This window comes from Symphalangus syndactylus, chromosome 8, assembly GCF_028878055.3.
Source record: "Symphalangus syndactylus isolate Jambi chromosome 8, NHGRI_mSymSyn1-v2.1_pri, whole genome shotgun sequence".
Taxonomy (NCBI): domain Eukaryota; kingdom Metazoa; phylum Chordata; class Mammalia; order Primates; family Hylobatidae; genus Symphalangus; species Symphalangus syndactylus.
The window spans coordinates 120,493,873-120,510,681 of record NC_072430.2 but is presented as its reverse complement, the minus strand read 5'-3'; the positions used below and the strand labels follow the sequence as shown (position 1 = coordinate 120,510,681).

The window sequence follows — 16,809 nt, the reverse complement described above, 5'->3', positions numbered from 1 at the left end:
GGTTTTGGGAGACAAGCAGGATTTGAGCGATGGGGGCTGGTGAAGACCTGGCGAGATGCAACGGCCAAACCCCTTGTTCTGGGCCAATGATTTTTCCAGCAGCCAGGCTCCCATCTCATGGGCTACATTTGCTCATATATATATTTTATTGCAATTTTAATAGCCCACACATGTGTTTGATTTATCTACTTTTATGGCATGAGTTGTGTCTGTGGTCTGGCGCAAAGTCCTCAGTGGGGTGTTTGGCAACTCCCTAGTCGCTTCCTGATGAAGAGCTACTTTTAGTTTCTAAAAATCCTTAAGATTTTTGTAATGAACTGGGGATGAAGTGGTGGAGGGAATCACATGGGACATAAGTCCTTGACCGGGCAGTATTTCTTTTTCCCTGTAGGAATTTCCAGAAGTCTTGGGAACAAGGTAAATTCTACCTCTCCTGTTGAATGCCACCCAGGTTGGGCTTTAGCATGGACTCTTAGATTGAGACTTGTTGGTTAAAGATCTGTGTTTTCGAACCTCTGTGAGGAATGAGCAGTGCTGTGTTAATAAATATAAATGCCTGTGCAGGGCCTAGCAGAAAGTAGGTCCTTGTTTCCCTTTTACCTCTCCTTCAGTTAACAACTGGGCTTCTTAAATACACTGATTAGCCATTGATAACATATATTCATTCAACAAGTATTTATGGAGCATCAGACACACTTCTAGGCACTTGGCGTATATTGGTAAACAAACTAAATACTCCTGACACCAAGAAGCTTACAATCAGTGGAAGAAGAAACATGTAAACCATAGGTGAAGTAAGTAAGTAGATTTTATAGCATCTTAGATGGTGATAAATGTTATGGTAGGAAGAAAAGGGAGAGTGTGGGCATGAGGTGAGGAGGAGGTGTGGTTTTCAACAGGGTTGTTCAGGATGGAGACCCTGAGGAGGTGGGTTTTGAGGAAGCTATGAAAAAAATAAGGGAATTAGGGAAATGCCCAAGGAAAAATCTTTGGCTATTGTCCCAGACAAGGACTTCTACTCTCAGTGCTTCCCTTCTGCATGCCAGCCCAATCTTTTATGACATTCTTAATAATTTTAGGAAACCAAAAGTTGTTCTTGATTAGGAAATGACTGAGGAGCAGAGGTGAGGAGTGCCCAGGGAAGAGGGTGAGTTTTGGCTCTCCCCAAAGAAAGAAATGACCACAGCTGTTACTCCAGACACCAACAATGGCAGAGCCATGCACCGCTGTGTGGCACTTGAGGGTGGCTGAGCACTAAGCATGGCCAGAGAGTGAGACGGACAACAGCATGGCAGGGAGGTGCAGGCTTGGAGGCAGAGGCACCCACAGATGTGATTGGCAGACCCAAAATGATCTCTCTCCTGCTCCTAGACATTCCTGCCTGAAACCATCATCAGGAATAGATTCTTTTGGTTTCCTCTTTAAAAGTGCACACAGCATTATGGGGGTAACACACAACTAAAATCAAAATCATGTTAGTGATTTATCAGTGTTCTCCTTCTGCTGGGAGAGACTCAGAATACAGGGCTCTCAGGAAGGGGCAGAGGAAGGGTGGAGACAAGATACAGAGAGGGTTGGCCGGGCGCAGTGGCTCACGCCTGTAATCAGCACTTTGGGAGGCCAAGGCGGGCAGATCACGAGGTCAGGAGTTTGAGACCAGCCTGGCCAACATGGTGAAACCCCATCTCTACTAAAAATACAAAACTTAGCCAGGCGTGGTAGCACACGCCTGTAATCCCAGCTACTCGGGAGGCTGACGCATGAGAATTGCTTGAACCTGGGAGGCAGAGGTTGCAGTGAGCCGAGATTGAGCCACTGTACTCCAAACCTGGCGACAGAGTAAGACTCTCTAAAAAAAAAAAAAGATACAGAGAGGGGGCAGACAGGTGCGCTCACTGGCACCTTGGAGTCCTCCCAGCTGAGTTATGTCCATTTACTGATGGAGAGCAACAGGAAAGTCACACCACTCACATTGATTGCTTCCTGATAAATAGAAATACTGCTCAGTCAGTTTTTGAAAAGTCTAACAAAATCTGCCAAGTGAGAACTGATGAGGAGAGAGTGGTTGGTTTCTTTTAAATTGCTAAATCAGAGAGAGAAATATACTCCCTAGTCTCTTCTAACTCCTTGCTAATTTCAAAGCTGCATCCCTACAAGTGTCTACAAGTAGAGATCTTGGCCCAGAATTTCTCATAGAATTCTCAGAGTCCTAGAGTAAGGGATTTCAGTTGACTGATTATCCTGTATTGACTGTCCTCCCCATAGTATATACAAATAATTTTTAGTGTGTCCCACTCCCTGCTCCATAATTCTCCCCAGTTCCCTTTTCAAAGACTCCTTTTAGAGGTAGAACCCCTCCCTACCTGTCGTAGTCGTGTAAGTATTATGTTTGGTCTATTTGCATAATAATACCATGGTAACAGCCCAGGTAATACCATGGTAATAGCCCAGTGTCTACCAGTGTAGTGTCTGCATCTAGTAGGTGCTCGGTAGTGGTTACATGGCTGAATGCTGTTGGGCAAATAAATAATTATAACAATTTATGCTCAATTTTTGTGCAGAAGATTTCAAAAGTCTTTTTAAAAACATACACTAGGCTGTGGTCTGAATGTTTATGTTCCCCCAAATTCATATGTTGAAATCCTCACCCCCACAGTGATGGTATTAGGAGGTGGGGCCTTTGGAAAGTGATTAGGTCATGGGGGCAGAGCCCTCATGAATGGGATTAATGCCTTTATAAAAGGGACTAAGAGAGACCCTTAACCCCTTCCACTGTGTGTAGTTAGAGTGAGAAGATGGCTGTGTATGAGGAAGTGGACTCTTGCCAGACATGGAATCGGTCTCAGCCTTGATCTTGGACTTCCCAACCTCTGGAACTGTGAGAAATAAATTTCTATTGTTTATCAGGAAACCAGGCTAAGGTATTTTATTAAAGCAGCTTGAATGAATTAAGACGTAGTACTCCATTTGATCCTTACAGTATCCTGGGAGACATTATCATTATTCTCAGTTTAAATATGAAGAACATGGTTAGAAATGTTAGGTGAGTGAGCTAAAGTCACAGCTGATAAGTGGAATTTGAACCCAGTTCTAGGCTTTTGCTCTCTATTTTGCGTGAGATTTGCTTTCCATACATAGTAGGTAACACGAATATGTCTTTGTCCTAGATGCCTAAATATACTCTATACCGTAGGTAATCAACAAAAATAATGGGTCAGTCTCTTCCGTCATGAAGCTAATTCTTCTTCTTTTTTTTTCGTGAACACTAAACCTATATAACTCAAAAGAGTAAAAAAATAAGAACTCTAGCCAGAGTTAAAATCTCTGACACTGAATATCCTCCAACCCTTACCTCCACCCTCCTGCCAAGTTTTGTATATATGAGACAGGCAATTGAAAAATGATTTTACTTGCACTTTATGTAAAGCAAAAATAATAAGCATTTGCTTCTGCTGTGGGGCATTTTGAGATCTTTTGATAACCTTCACTGTTCGGGCCTGGTTCTCCAATTTGTACAATGGTTCTCAAATTTGAGTGGGCATACATACCAGCTAGGGGGCTTAAAAATTCAGAATCCTTGATCACACTTGCCATTTGTGTTCAGCAACACCTCAGGGTGGTTCTAGCGCAGATGGCATGGTGGACACATTTACGAAGCTATTGGCTTATAGCCACTCAGAAATCTGCTCCTTAAGTGTCTTGAAGCTTTGAGGACATCAACTAGAAACTCCAGAAGTCAACACCTTGTTGATCTCACCTGAAGTCTGAATTCAAACACTTTTCAGGCTTTACTTGTATTACTTACTTTGACTGATGCCTGAGGTTTTTCACCACCGCCTTGCCATGTGTTTTTATTTGGTTGGAACTCTGGGGCTGGGGAGCAAGGATGATTCCCCTCTTAAAATACCTTCTACTTTTTATAAAGATCAAAAACACTAGTTGTGTCTGGAGGTCACTGACCTAAATGTCCCACTGATGACTCTCAATGATGCCAGGAGTCGTTTCCAATTGCTCAAATACTGCACCTGCTTCTCTTCTTTCCTTGTTAAATATTTGCTGTCTGTCTGAATTGGGAAAGTTTATTTTGCACCAAATGCAAATGAGGATGGTTTTGACTGATGCTTCATTGTACTTCTATGTGGCTTCCTTTTCTTGAGAATGTACCGTGGATAGAAGTGCTGTCTATCACTCTTCCTAATGGGCTATTCATAAATGTGCCCCTCTGGTCAATCAGCTTATTTTGTCTGTTCTGTGGCTTTATGGAGGCTTTGTTTGCTCACCTGTAGCAGATGTATTTGGACTCCAGATGTTTTAAAGGATCTTTCCAGGTGGGCCTATATTATGTTATACGGCAGCAATAACTGTTTTAAAGGGGTGGCTTTTTAAGAAGTTCTGATTGCTTATTGTTTGGGGAGTGTTTGTGGTTCCTAATTAAGCATTTCATTAGAAGCTGCCCAGGTCTTTTGGTCTACAAAGTGACTCTATTAAGTTGATTTTCTTTCTAATTCTATATGGTTTTATGTTTATGCTTTGGCGACATGTACATTTTGTTAAATCGAGGCCCACATATGAGATACTTAGTAAATGATTTTTAGTAGATGATGATGATAGTGAAAAAAAAACCCATAGAAGCTTAGTAAAAAAAATGCTTATTTTGAAAAAACTTAGAGGAAGCAAAATCTAGCAGACATGGGAGTGTAGCAATTTTAATATTAAAAAAAATTTTGTTAAAAAAATTTTCAATATGTACAAAAGTAGACAAATAATATGTTGATCTCCCTTTTATCTATCACTACATTTTGACAATGTTCACCTTATGACCAGTTGTATTTTTCTATGGCTCTTGTTCTTCCCCCTTCCCTGGATGATACTAGGCAAATCCCAGCCATGTTATATCATTAATATAATTTCATATATAAATCTTTCAGGATGCATTTCTAAAAGACAAGGACTATGGTATTACAATGTAACCACAATACACACAACAAACAATAATCATATCCTAGAAATTGACAGACATTCCATGATAACATCAGATGTCCAATTAGTCTTCACATTTTCTTAATTGTCTTAGGAATGCTCCCTCTTTCTCACATGCTTTCTCTCTCTCCCAAACTTAAAAAAACTCGGGATTCATACAATGAAATTAGTTAAATATCTTTTAAATCTCATTTAATCAATAGAGGCTCTCCTCCATTATGTTTTATTTTTCTTATGATTTCGTAGTTGTTTTGGTTGGAGAAATTATGTAGTTTGTCCTAGAGCTTCCAGTTTGGGTTTTGCTAATTCTATTCCCATGATTATGTTAGATAAAATAATATACCTCGTGTGTGCATACTGATCCTTCCAATTGGAATTCAGGACTAAGAAGGGCTTTTACCATTTATATCTTCTTTCTCTCACTCTCCAAAATCCCAGTTCTTATCAAGAGCTACATAATTACTTATTTGTTTATCCTATACTATGCACAAAACCATTTCAGAATAACGATTCCAACACTACTACGAAGACTATGATTATTAAAGCTAATTTGTGGTAATTTTGCTTTGTAATTACTTTTGTCATTGTGCATGTAAATTCAGTGGTGTTCTGGTAAATGTTTAACAATCAGTATGGCACAAACAAACAAATAATACAAGAAGGAACCAAAGTACATGAAAACCTGATTTGTAGAATTTGCTAATTTCCGTGGCATAAATACCCCCACTGTGGCCACCTTCAAGCTGTGATCTTGAAGTCACTGAATGCAGAGGTGAGAAGACATGCTCAAAATCAGCTCCTGAGGGCCCCTGCTGGCCGGCTCCAGTACACCGTTGGGAAATTCCTCTGTTTTGAAGCCACTTGAAAGAATTCTTCCTGTGTGGTTGTGCCACCAATTGGACATTTGTTTCACTTTAAAGTTTTGGAGATTACTTTTCAAATTTAAATATTTTATAATTTTGCAAAGTATTTATGTGGTTTCAAAGTTAAATCTACAAATATTCAAAGAAGGTTAGCTTCTATCCCTGTCATCTTCATGCTATGCCCCTCCTTCCTCCATAGGTTTTAAAAATTATAGGTTTATACCATCTATTTTAAATTATTATGGTATTCTTCCATTACTTTCTTTTTAAAAAATTTACATATATATGGGATCTATCTCTCTTTCTCTCTCTATATATATATGTGTATTCCCGTTCTTAGATAAACAGTAGCAGTTTTACCTAAGAACACTTTTTTTAAACCTTGCTTTTTCACTTAATAATATATCCTGGAGATAATTTCATAGCAATAAATTACACACACACACACACACACACACACTTCATTCCCTATTTAGCTGAATAGGACTACTCCATTTTTTAGATGGAACATACTTGATTTAACCAGTCTTCTATTGATGAAAAGCTGAGTTGTTCCAATAATTTTAATTAATTATTACTATTATTTTTTGAGATGGAGTTTCGCTCGTTGCCAAGGATGGAGTACAATGGTGCGATCTTGGCTCGCTGCAACCTCCGCCTCCCGAGTGCAAGCGATTCTCCTGCCTCAGCCTCCTGAGTAGCTGGAATTACAGGCATGCACTACCACGCCCAGCTAATTTTGTGTTTTTAGTAGAGATGAGGTTTCTCCATGTTGGTCAGGCTGGTCTAGAACTCCCGACCTTAGGTGATCTTCCTGCCTCTGCCTCCCAAAGTGCTGGGATGTTTATTAGATGGTACATTCAATAGTTTAAAATCCAGATGATATAAAAGAGTATACAGTGAAAATACCCTTCTCACCTCTTTTCCCAGATAGCTAGTTCCTGTCCCCAGAGGCAATATGTTATTTGTGTCTTTAGCGTACAGGCATTCCTATTTGTGCTTGTAAGGTGAAGATACTTGTTGTCAATCTTACTTAGTAAGGAGGGTAAATAACAGCTAGAGCATCCAAGTGTCTCAATCAGTCTTAGTCAATGCCATATCACTGGATATGGGACTAGGGATCAGGTCTCTAGATAGCAGCAGTTAGCTTTTTTACTCTATAAGTATGCATGCCCCCTTTCAGCTCCCACAGCAGAAGGACGGTTACAAAGGTATTACTTGTTACATTATCTTTGTCTCAGTTGAAATCAGTTAGTAGTGATCTGTGAGGAGTAACCACTCCCATAATCATTGTGATGATCAAGTGATGAATTTGTTTTAATTATTATGTTCTAATGTGAACAAAAATGGCATCGTGGTTAGAGTTAGAGAAAGCAAATTAAACAAGAAACCATTATCTAAAGTAAATGACATTGACACAGACTCATCTTTGAAAATACACAAAAGACACACATTTTCTTCTATCAGAGGCAGTGTAACAAGAGCCCAGTATCTAAAAAGAAAAAAATAGACATACTACAATTAGCAACTGCCAGTATTAGAAATAGTGGCAAGAGGCCGGGCACGGTGGCTCACGCCTGTAATCCCAGCACTTTGGGAGGCCGAGGCGGGTGGATCACGAGGTCAGGAGATCGAGACCATCCTGGCCAACATGGTGAAACCCCGTCTCTACTAAAAATACAAACAAAAATTAGCTGGGCGTGGTGGTGGGCGCCTGTAGTCCCAGCTACTCAGGAGGCTGAGGCAGGAGAATGGCGTGAACCCGGGAGGCGGAGCTTGCAGTGAGCCGAGATCTCGCCAGTGCACTCCAGCCTGGGCGACTAAACAAGACTCTGTTCAAAAAAAAAAAAAAAAAGAAATAAATAGTGGCGAGAGTTTATGGGTGTCCTGTGAGGAGAAAGGTAGAAATGTGAGAGTTCTTAGTCGGTGGTAGCCTCTCAAATGCTCCAATGCTCCAGTCTTCCATCCCTTGTGTGGTCTGCTCTCACAATGAATTAGGGCTGACTCTATGTGACCAATAAAATAGGGTGGAAGTAACAAACACTCTGTGACTTCCAAGGCTGGGTCCTAAGAGGCTTGCAGCTTCTGCTTTGGTCTCTTGGATTCTTGCCCAGGGGAAAGCCAGCCACATCTGGGAGGATACTTAAGAACCTCCACAAGAAGAGAAGCTGAGGCCCCCAACCAACAGCCAGCCCAGCTTGCCAGCCGTGTGAGTGAGCTGCCTTGAAAGTGGATCCTCTATCTCCAGTCAGTAGATTGCAGGTGACTGCAGCCCTGGTGGCATCTGACTGCAACCTCATGAGAGACTTGAGCCAGAACGACCGGCTGTGCCACTCCTGAATTCCAGAGCCACAGAGAAATCAGGAAGATTGTTGATTTAAGTCACCAAGTTTTGGAGCTTCTTACCCAGCGTGGATAATTAATACGGTATCTGAATTGCAAATTAGTAGATAATAAGAAACTTCATGACAACTTTGAGGCAGGCATTTTCTAAAATAATATTTATTGCTCTTTCCTGATTATAACAGTAGGAAAATTGGAAAGTACAATAAAGTTGTAAGGAAAAATAGAGAGCACTTTTAACTATAAGATAAGCCCTATTGTCCTTATTATACAGGTTAGAAACCCAAGATGCAGAGAAGGAAGAAACTTTCTCAAGTTACACAGTCACTAAGTGGTTCAGTAGTATTTGAATATAAGCCCGTTTAACTCAACAGTGTAATATTTATTTGTATTTAATCTTTAAAAAGTGGAATTAAATACTAGTGCCTTTTAAATGAAAACGGTCTGTATAGCTAAAGGTATCCCTAAGCCATGGTTTCTGCTCATCTGTTCATTCACAGATTCCATAAATAGGTATTGAACACCTACTATGTATTAGATATTGTGCTAGGTGCTAAGGAAACTGAGGTAAGCCAGAAAGATACACCTAGTGTCTGCCCTGTGGATATTACAGCATAGTGGAAGACATTGACATTAAAAAGATAAGCACACAATGAATGTAGGATATTCAAATTGGATAAGTGCCAAGGAGAAGCTCAATACACATAAGTGTATTAAGAGTGCCATAATTTAGATTAATGGGCCGGGAAAAGCTGGATATTTCAGTCTAGTTACTTTTTTTTTTTTTTTTTTAAGATGGAGTCTCATTCTCTTGCCCAGGCTGGAGTGCAGTGACACGATCTTAGCTCACCGCAACCTCTGCCTCCCGGGTTCAAGCAATTCTCATGCCTCAGCCTCCCTAGTAGCTGGGACTACAGGTTTGTGCCACCATGCCTGGCTAATTTTTGTATATTTAGTAGAGATGAGGTTTCACCATGTTGACCAGGCTGGTCTCGAACTCCTAACCTCAAGTGATCCTCCACCCTCAGCTTCCCAAAGTGTTGAGATTATAGGCATCAGCCACCACACTCAGCCCTAATTTAGTTATCTTCTGTAAGATGTAGAAGTTAGTCAAAAAAGACCAGGGACTAGAGCATTCCAGGCAAAGAGAACAGCATGGGCTAGGACCCTGAGGTGGGAAATTGATTGGCATATTTATGGAATCAAAGGTAGTGTCTCTGCAGAGTAATGCATGCAGGGAAGAAAGGCATGAGATTAGTTGGAGAAGGGCTGGGGCCAGATCACATGTAAGACTTAGCATAGGACATGCTACAGTGTATGTATTTTATTTTAGGAGCAAAGGGACACCTGTGAGAGACTTTTAATTTCTAAGTTGCATTTAAAGATTATTCCAGCTCCTGTGTGGAGAAAGGCAGAAAAGGTAAGAATGGAAGAGGGAGGTAATAGCAATGAGGCACTTGATATGTTGACATGGATCGTGAATGAGGGTGATGGAATGCTTTGAGATTTCTAGATGGATTGAGACTTGGTAATGGATTGAGTGTGAAGATGAAGGGACATTTACAGAAATGAGCTCCAGGGTGAGTCATAGTGACACTTCTAAAGGTGAGAAAGACTAGAAGAAGAACAAATTTGGGTGGGGTATTAAGAATTCACTTTAGTTCTAGATCCTTGAGGAATCACCACACTGTCTTCCACAATGGTTGAACTAATTTACACTAAATCATTCTGCTATAAAGACACATGCACATGTATGTTTACTGCAGCACTATTTACAATAGCAAAGACTTAGAACCAACCCAGATGCCCATCAATGATAGACTGGATAAAGAAAATGTGGCACATATACAGTATGGAATACTATGCAGCCATAAAAAAGAACAAATTCATGTCCTTTGCAGGGACGTGGATGAAGCTCAGCAAACTAACACAGGAGAAGAAAACTAGACACCACATGTTCTCACTCATAAGCGGGAGTTGAACAATGAGAACACATGGACACAGGGAGGGGAACAACACACATTGGGGCCTGTCGCAGCGAGTGGGGCAAGGGAAAGGAGAGCGTTAGGACAAATACCTAATGCATGTGGGGCTTAAAACCTAGATGATGGGTTGATAGGTGCAGCAAACCACCATGGCACATGTATACCTACGTAACCTGCACATTCTGCACATGTATCATATGTATCCTAGAACTTAAAGTAAAATTAAAATAAGTAAAAATAAAAAAAAAATTCACTTTAGTATATTCTGATTGTCAATTCCATAGTGCTTGGGCAAGATCAAAGAATTTGGCCAGTCCTTGGGAAAGGATTTATATCCTGGTTCTAGTCTGACAGCAACCAGCTGCTTACAGATACTATCTCTCAACTGTTACCCAGGTACCTCGTGCTTTTCCTTCCCTTATGATCTTATGATTGAGGATCTCAAACTGTGGATAAGGAAACATGTCACTAGTTAGCACAGCTCTGGCCGGATAACCCTCTAGGAGTCAATGAGTCGCTGCTAACCACATTAGAGCAGTCACCTGGAGGTCTCCTTTGAAGAAAATGCCCCTGTGCTTTTTCTTTTTGGTCACTGCCAAGGGAGTAGGGGATTCTCTTCTTCAAAGATCATGGGTTTGCTATAAAAATCTTTACTGTTCCCTCCTCCTTGGCATGTTGTCTCTCGATGTTTTCGGCATTAAACATACTCAGTTAAGTGGCTGAACACAGAACTCTTTCATTACAGTGTATGTGAATTTTAGGTAGATAGAACACTTATTAATGTATTTAGCTTCTTAACATTGCTTGTTCCAAAGAGATACAGGTATGCAGATTTCTGAATTCAAGGGGCTAATTCACTTTTATGTATCTCTGAGATACATGAAATATGTTACTTCTCCCAAGTAACATAATTCTCTAAATCATATCTCTGGGTAAAAATAGGCCCTATTAAAATACAGTAAAGAAAATACAAAACAATAAAATATTTCAAAACAATAAAAAACCCTCAAATAAGCTTGGATCTTTCATGTAATTTTAAAAGTTATTTAACTGTTCTAAAAATGGCTCTCAGAGCAGTACTATTTTTCTGGCCAACAGAAAGAACTATTGTTTCCTTGAGAATTCCTCTTTCTTGACTTGGTCGCTTTGCCAGTGGGATTTCTCTCAAATCACATGTACTTTTTCTGAGTATAGTTATCAGCTTTGCAAAACAGAAGCTCATCAGTGCCAGGTGTGGTGGTACAGTGGGAAAATGCAGGCTTGGGTGTGTAGTCTTTCTTGGGGGGGAACTTCGTACCTCTGATCAACCACCTGGAACCCATTCCTTCATCTAGAAGTAAAGCACTATTGGCTTTACTTGACTTGGTGGGTTTGTGTGAAGATTAATTGAGCTGGATATGAGTTTGAAAACCATCAAATCTCTTATTAAGGTAAGATGTTTTGATTCCTCTTGCTTAAAGGGAGTTTTTCTTTTTTTTGTAGTCCACTCCTCTCCATCCCCCTGTCACTGCCTTAGCAAAGACCTCTTTCCTCTCTTCCCCGGACAGTTGAGCAGACCCCATCTCTAGCCTTGTTCTCCTCAGTCTTTCCTCCACCATGCTGTTCTTGCAATTTTTCCTAAACTGAAATCTCAGGAGATGGAGTTGCCACTTAAACCTGATGGTGACTTCCTGTGACTTAGATAAAAGTCCAGGGCCTGTGGAATGGGTTTGAGGGCTCCCTCTAGATGCTCTTTCCTCTCTTCAGCCACCACCTCTGCAGCTACATGGACCCACCTTCCAATCTCCAAACTCACTCTGTGGTTGTGCTGTTCTGGGCCTTTGCAACTTCCGCCTAGTCAGCCTGATGAGCTACTCCTGCTTCTCTTTCTTGCCCTCACTTAAGGCTGATCGCCTCTTAAGCCTTACCTGACTTCCCCAAACCCTTGTTTGGGTAAGAGAAACCTCCTGTTCAGGTAAGAGAAACCTCCTATTTTTCTTTTGTTTTCTGGTTGTTTGAGCCCTATCCCAACGACAGTCCCCTTCATACTGTTTTGCCATTACTTGTGAAACCCAAGTGTTCCAGGCTTCAGCAGTCTAAGGAAAAATGCAGCCACCTTCAGCCCAGGGCACATCCAAAGGGCTCCTTTCCCTCGTCTGCTCACAAGGAGCCTCCTTGCACAGCTTCCCTGTGCCAGGGAAGAGTTTCTCAGAGTTTCAAAGAGGGTCACTGTGGGTCTGTGAACCCAAAAGTATCTGAGACAGGTATCAGTCTGTTTAGGAAGTTTATTTTACCAAAGTTAAGGACAGGCCCATGACACAGCCTCAGGAGGTCTTGACAACATGTGCCCAAGGTAGTTGGGGCACAGCTTGGTTTTATACATTTTATAGAGACATGAGACATCAGTCAATATGTGTAAGATGTACATTGGTTCGGTCTGGAAAGACGGGAGAATTTGAAGTGTGGGGGTGTGGGGGATTTCAGGTCATAGACAGTTAAGAGACAAACAGTTGCATTCTCTGATTAGCCTCTCACTGAATACACAATTTACACGTGAGAGGGAGGTAGAGGAATAGTTGCTTATGCCTTAGTCTGGCTTAGTGAATCTGCATTTTTACAGAAACAGTAGGGCAGAGGAAAGAATCCAAATTGCATCTGTCTCAGGTGAGCAGAGGGAAGACTTTGAGCGCTGTCTGTCCTTTGGCACCTGTGAAGATAAGCTATCAATTTACATTGCCAGGGTGAAATTCAACAGAACCATTTTAGGCTAAAGATCTTGAGGCCCACAAGGAATTTCCTTGTAGACAAATATGAGGCAGGTGTGTAGCTTTTTAAATCTTTGTGGCTTTCTTATTTAGGAATAAAATGGGAGGCAGGCTTTGCCTGACTAGCGGTTCTCAGCTTAACTTTTCCCTTTGGCTTGGTGATTTTAGGGTTGTGAGATTTATTTTCCTGTTACAGGTCCATTGAGTCCTTGCTCCCTTTTGTTATTGTGGCCAGGGAGGCAGCTGGTGACTGATTGATCCCCTTTCCCTCTGGAGCTTCAACTGGGACTGTCCTGAAGATTGGCCACCATCATGCCCATCAGGGAAGAGGCCTGAGGTGAGTCGTGCGGCTCCCGCTGCACCCACCAGCTGAGGTATGACATCCTGCCTGCTCTCCTTTGGTGGTTTTTTGAGTTAGAAGAATGTTCCTTCCCTTCGTGGAATGTCCGTGGGGGAATAGAAGCCTCAGGGTGTTACAGAGGTCATGATGACTTCAGTTTACTCCACACTCTGCCCGTCTCTCTAGATGTACAATACCATGGATCTGAGTTGGGGTATGTTCCAGAGAAAAGCAATATTGATGGCCCCTCATAAAAGATGTGACATGAAATGGTTAATATGAATAGAAGAATCCTGACTTGTCTGAAATATACATTTCCAGGGAGGAAATGCAGAACCCGTTGAGTATCATTTGTACATTTATGCTTGTTTTTAAATCCCAGGGACTGTAAATACTGGCATCCTGGAATTTCCAGGAGTCATAGTCTAGACTGGAGATAAGACACTCTGGTCTCTCTGAGCCAGTCTTCCTCCCTTCTATCCACACTAGGGGAGGAACTCGTTTTACAGCCCTGAGGTGTCTGGGGACATTATTCTGCCTATGGTAAAGAAGCATTCCTTAGATGAAAGAAAAAAAGATGACTATTTCAGATGAAGAATCAGGGATGTGTCTGAAAATTTCTGGCATAGATGGAGGAAGAATCCCAATATGTTTTTGTGGTTATACAGCCAAAAATTATGTTAACTACATGACTGATGTGACTTGACTGGGAAAAGGCAACCTGAGAGTATTTTAAGATTCCTTGGTTATGTAATTATATATCCAGAAGGTACCATATCCAGCAGAGTGATAGATTAAAAATTATAATCAGTGTTCTTAAGCACATAATTAGCATATTGAACATTGACAGTTCAGACCTCAATTAAGTACATAGCCTGCTAACAGAGGGAGTTCTGATTTTAGAGTTACATTGGAGCCTTGCTCCCAGTGGGGGAAATTTTTAACAAATCACGTAAAGTTTCTCTTCCACATCTCTTGTAGCAATAAATCAAAACTACCCTTTCTTAATATGATTCCTTATGTTGCCCTGATGTCTGGGTAGGGGATTGAGGGTGGGGAGTGTAGAGAGGAATTTGGTGGTTCTGTCAAAGGTAAATTGAATATGTTCATCATTACAATTTCCTTCTGTATCTGAAATAATTTCATACGTGACTTTTTGGAACTTTATGAGTAGCCTTTAAAATACTTAGGCTGCTTTCTTCTAGCACTGAAACCAGGAATCATTTTTTGAATGTCATGATCTAGTTAGAAGTAATTTTGCCTTATAGCCAAGGGTAATCTCATCACTGAGTAATGCTTCTATTTATATAAGTCTGTCTCTCAGAGCCTGTTCGTATCTTGAAGAAATCCCCAATGCAGGAGGCAGGATACAAAATTGAATACCATCATGTAATATCCCCAAAGGGACTTGTTTAGTGTTTTCTTATCCAGTTACCCATGGCTACAGGGAAAGATTTTTCAAAATTCAATACAAATTGTGTTAGCTTGTTTTTCTTCTTGACACCCTTAAGTCCTCTTTGATCACGGTAGATTTTAAAGGAAAGAAAAAAAATTCCTTTAGATCTCTCAATGTCAAGGGGCACTCAGACAGTTATTCCATTGCCCTTCTACAGAGCTGCTAATTGTTTAGAAGGACAGAGATATCTCGGAGTAAGCATTCTGGGACCTCAGCAAAAGCTGTTTGCTCTGCTCAGTGTCAGGAGGGTCTTGGGCATTAGCCAAGGGGCTTTAATTATTGAAGGATTTTATTATGAGGTTGTTTTATCTAAAAGACAAATTCCATTTGTCATATCACCAGTCAAGTATCAATTCATCATCAGGTACTTAATTATTGATAAAGTATTATGTTTTGTGTACTTTCACCTATTTTGTAAAACAACATTCGTCAAAAGCTTGGCTTTCACTGTGTTGACAAACTCTAGTCACTCCATAAGGAGCCAGACATTCCAGAATTTGAAGGAAAGGGCAGAAAATGGCAACCTTATGGTTCATTGGGCTATGGAATTCCGCAAATCTCACTGCAGTCTTTAAAATGCAGTTAATATGAAAGAATATGTGCTCTAATTTGTTTTACTTTCCCTGAAGTAGTTTTATAAGAGAAGGGATTAGTCTCTATGCTGTTTAGAAAAAGAAGGCCAAAAAAAGTGGGTAGTGCTAGTGTTTATCTGGCTGAGGCCTCCTTGCCTTTAGTACACCTAGAGAGGTCAGCCTCTTAATGAAGCAGATATCATCTCCCCAAATGCAGCAGCCTGAGGGACATTTGTCATAGACCATCTAGTTCCCCTGGCTGTGATTGTGTTCACCACACAAATGTGTGAATGTAAATTTCTCTTCTCAAGGACAGGGGAACCACGGTGTGTCAGGATCTGCCAAAATTAGTGACCCCTCCCATGCCTTCCTTAGAACATATTCTGATTCTTTAAATTTCCATAAGGAGAATATTTCAGGATGTAAGGAAACATAAATTGATTGAAGGATTGTATAGGCTCTTTTATTCTCTTTCAAATGCAATGCCCCAATTTATAATGCCCACAGTGCTTTCAACCCTGTGGCTAAAGGTCGTCCCAGTGTCCCAGGTGTCTGAAGCTCTGAACTAGCCCGGTCCACTTTTGTTTGTAGGTAGACATAGATCGACATCCAGAGCCAGCAGCTAAGCCTTTGTAGGGATTTCTGAGCTAAAACTACAGAAGAAGGAGGAGGAATCCTGATGCTTTTCCAAACCTTTCTCTGAATAAGTGGTTGCTGTCTACCCATACCTTACTTCTATTAGTCACCCCCCATTGCAAGGTTGCAGTTGACCCCATCCAGAGTCCATTTGAATTTGAACCAAGTGGCAATGGCAAATCTTCTCCAAACTATTACACAGATAAGGATTTTTAAACAAAGGCAATTCAGGTAGAAAATATGTTACTCATCTTTCTTCTGCTAGGAGAATACATTCCTTTTTGATGTTGGATATATTGCGTTATAGACTGTACATTGTGTCCCCCACCCTGTTGAAGCTTTAACCCCCATTGTGATGGTATTTGGAGAAAGGACTTTGAGAAATAATTAGGGTTAGATTAGGTCATGAGGGTGGGGCCCTTGTGAGTGGTTTTGTAAGAGGAGGAAGAGAGACTTCTCCCTCTCCAAGTGCAGGCAGCAAAGAAAGGCCACGTGGGAACACAATGAGAAGGTGGCCACCTGCAAGCCAGCAAGACAGTCCTCATAGAACCCAACCGTGCTGAAACCTTGATCTTGGACTTCCAGCCTCTAGAGCTGTGAGAAAATAAAAATTTCTATTGTTTAAGCCACCCAGTCTATGGTATTTTATTATGACAACTCATCAAGCAGACTAATACATGTTGTCAATAGTTTTGTGAAAAAAATCTTCTGGTTTAATGAGTGTGACTCGGTTTCCTGGGATTTGCTCAATCATGGATGAACTGGCAGCCTGATAAAACCCAGATCATAGATTTGCTTATTCTGGACCTACATACAAATGACATCATATAGTATATGGCCTTTCACGGCTGGCTTCTTTCACTGAGCATGTTTTTCAAGATCCATCCATG

The 16,809-nt window shown here is 41.0% G+C and overlaps 1 long non-coding RNA gene across 1 annotated transcript; it reads left to right on the top strand.

Moving 5' to 3' along the window:
* The first annotated feature begins 4,143 nt into the window (after positions 1-4,143).
* Positions 4,144-16,548, top strand: LOC134737474 (uncharacterized). Its single transcript, XR_010122414.1, has 2 exons — positions 4,144-4,328; positions 13,112-16,548. It is a non-coding gene; the product is annotated as an uncharacterized lncRNA (long non-coding RNA).
* The last annotated feature ends 261 nt before the right edge of the window (positions 16,549-16,809 follow it).